The sequence below is a fragment of the Micromys minutus genome (assembly GCF_963924665.1).
Source record: "Micromys minutus genome assembly, chromosome: X".
Classification (NCBI taxonomy): domain Eukaryota; kingdom Metazoa; phylum Chordata; class Mammalia; order Rodentia; family Muridae; genus Micromys; species Micromys minutus.
The window spans coordinates 41,220,737-41,224,206 of record NC_137970.1 but is presented as its reverse complement, the minus strand read 5'-3'; the positions used below and the strand labels follow the sequence as shown (position 1 = coordinate 41,224,206).

Below are 3,470 nucleotides of genomic sequence, written 5' to 3'. Positions count from 1 at the left end.
ATAATTGAAGTGGGCTGTTTGCTTTGTTTGTTTGTTTGAGACGGGATTTCTCTGTGTAGCCCTGGCTGTCCTTGAACTCACTATGTAGACCAGGCTGGCCTCCAACTCACAGAGATCTACCTACCACTGCTGGAATTAAGGCAGGCACTACCATGTCCTAAAAGGTTTTAAACAGTCAATGTGCCTTTGCAGACTCAACTTCTTTCCAAGAATTCTCACTGATATCTGACCATCTAAGGGTATTTGAAAAGGGTTGTCAATTGTGATTTTGTTACCGTAAAATTTTATGAAATGGTTACCACATTTAACCTTGGTATTGTGGGTAACCTAAACCTGTGTTCCAGAGCCAGGGCCGATCATCTCCAAACTAAACTCTCTTCCCTTTGAGGGGAGAGTTATGTTTTTGTGGTGGCAGTAGATAAATATTTCACTGAGTATTACAACAATGAAAGGATAAACAAAATATCATACAATAGATATATTCAATATCACGTATAAAAAAATACAGCTCCAGAAAAAACAAACTGTGCCATTGGGAATGAAAAATTTGTTAGGAAATGTATAAGAGACTATGACTATGGTGACTAGACATATTATCTGGATTCCAATTTTCAACAGTGATGTCAACTGACATCTATGAATCAAATAACATGTGGCCTCAATACTAAAGTATACCCGTACAAGCTGAGACAACTAAAGTAAGAGATCACTCAGTAACGAGAAAATACTAGAGTTACCCAGAAACCAGATATTGTGTTTTAGTAAAAGAACCCTGAAAATATTACCCCATTGAAAATCCCATAGAATCTATAGCATTTGAGGAAGAAGAAAAAAGAAAAATGAAAAACAACAATAAAAAAGGAAAGAAAGGTGGTGGGGGGAGGGGCGGCAGCAAAGCTGCATCTGCCTTGCATTTCTTTTTTCAAGTACAAAGGGCAGGGGAGAAACTGAGCAGCGGGCAACTGCAAGGAGCAGCACTACCATCTACTGGTCAGAAAGCCTAAATTCAACCACAGCGAACGAAACTTCATCTTTTTTTTTCAGGGTCTCCCACCCACTACCCTAAAAAGGCAGGCTGTGGGAGTCAGGTGGGATAAATAAGGGGGGTGGGAAATGTCAAAGGATACAGAATTATATGCAGTAAGTACGTCTGCCTCAGAAGCGGTTTGGCAAGGCTGCCTTTAGTCCTATCCCCAGACCCATAGCAACAGCAGCAGAAAGTCCACAACACATAGAAAAAAACTTAAGCTAGTAAATCATTGGATTGGAGGGCTTTGGGCCTGCGCAATGATTCAAAATGAGGTTGCAAGGACTGACCCTCACTCCAGGATCCTAAACCTCCTAGCACACTTAAATGAGCTGATGGTCCCTGCAGTCTCCTCAGGAGCCATCTGCTTTATCCATCCCAGTCTCTGCACCTGTGAGGAAGCCCTGGGCAGCACAGAAGACGGCTTTTCTGTGGTGCCCAGTAGTTGGCATATATCTAAGCAGGACAGGACTTCTGCCCCTGGGGAAGTTTGCTTAGATAAACAAGAGCTTACAATACCCTAGCCTACAGGATCTCTATGCTGTTCTCTGTGTGCCCCAGTGCCCCAGAGAGCAAAGGAAGATGGAAGACAAAGGAAATCATGAAAACGGGTAAACTTAGCATTCCTTAGGCATACCAAGCACCCCAAAGTAACCTCTAAACTCCATTCTGTAGCTAGAGCACCACCCTTTGACTTAAGCAATGATTTGTAAAGAAACCTTTTAAAAGTCAAATTTATTTTTGCTGTGTATAGCATAACCTGGGAATGACAAAAGCAAGTATAAAGGTGCATCATTGAAAACTAAGTTCCATAGGCATTTTAGTTCTGTTTCATGTTAAATATATATTTGCATGTGTTTATGTTTCATTTGTGTGTATGCACATATTTTTTTCTAAAAGGCACATCATATTTTTTCCTACTTGTATGTAGTTTTGTTGTAGGACCCTTTGTTCACATGCTTAAAGAAGATTATCTCTCCTGTTAAAATTAGGATTCCAGGCCTTGTAGATAATCATACCCATTAAACCACTATACAGCTATGGATTGAATGTGTACTTTTGAAAACCAAAACTTTAATGCTTTCGGATGCAGGGAGACACCAGAGCAGAGTGAGAAGTAGGCAGTACATTGTGACCTGAGAGTGGTGCTCCAGAATGCTGTCTTTGTCTAAAATTTTAATGTAAAGGGTTTGCCTAGATCATCCAAGGCAAGGTGTCATGTCGAAAGAAAAATAAGCCAGGCATAGTGTCACACACCTTTAATCCCAGCACTCATGAGGCAAAGGCAGGTAGGCCTCTGAGTTTGAGACCAGCCTGGTATTCAAAGTGAACTCCAGGAAAGCCAGGGTTAAACAGAGAAACCCTGTCTAGAAAAAAACAAATGACAAAAAAAAAAAAAAAAAAGGGGACTCGAATTTTAAAGGTTATTCAACTGATGCACACCAAGGAGGCCAGTGAGGCCAGATAACACCAGAGCTGAAGCATGGCTAGAGTTCCCTTAGGGAAGAAATAGGATAGGGCATGCAACTGTGCTCATTTCCCAAGTTTTGAAACTGTGACTGAAGATATTGGAAGGTTCTCGCTGCCAGACTGGACCTTTAAAAAAAATCTTTCTTTCATTAGATTCCCTGGTGCCAGAGACTGATTGCATAGGCAACACCTTGAACCTATATCCCCAGTCACAAAGGACTCATTTTAAAAATCACAGTACTGGCTGCTCCGAAAAGCCATCCTTGCATTGTTCCCGGGTCTTGCTCCTGGCTCCCTGCAGCCACCTTCGCCGCCCACCACCTCCTCCGACGCGACTCAGGCAGCTTTCTCGCCAGAGTCCTTGAACTCAACTAATCCCTTACTCGCTGCATCGGACCACCGGCGTGCCCCACCATGTCAGACGCGGCAGTGGACACCAGCTCCGAGATCACCACCAAGGACTTGAAGGAGAAGAAGGAAGTTGTGGAGGAGTTAGAGAATGGAAGAGATGCACCTGCCAATGGGAACGCCCAAAATGAGGAAAATGGGGAGCAAGAGGCTGACAATGAGGTAGACAAAGAAGAGGAAGAAGGTGGGAAGGAAGAGGAGGAAGAGGAAGAAGGTGATGGTGAGGAAGAGGATGAAGATGAAGATGAGGAAGCCGAGGCTCCTGTGGGCAAGAGGGTAGCTGAGGATGATGAGGATGATGAGGATGATGATGTTGACACCAAGAAGCAGAGACTGATGAGGATGACTAGACAGCAAGAGGAAAAGCTAACCTTACGCACCGGGACCTATTCACCCTCCACATCCCGTCTCAGAATTCAAACGTGGTCACCTTCGAGTAGAGAAGCAGGCCCCGCCCGCCCATCGCGGGCAGTGCAACTCACAGATAACATGCGCTCTCCACCACCCCACCAAAGCCACAGGAATTGGCAACATGGGAGGAAAAAAACCAGAACTTCCCAGGCCC

General features: G+C 44.0%; 1 pseudogene across 1 annotated transcript; it reads left to right on the top strand.

Moving 5' to 3' along the window:
- The first annotated feature begins 2,911 nt into the window (after window positions 1-2,911).
- On the top strand, window positions 2,912-3,255 carry LOC308414708 (prothymosin alpha-like; annotated as a pseudogene). The gene has a single exon. The product of its transcript is annotated as a prothymosin alpha-like (transcript).
- The last annotated feature ends 215 nt before the right edge of the window (window positions 3,256-3,470 follow it).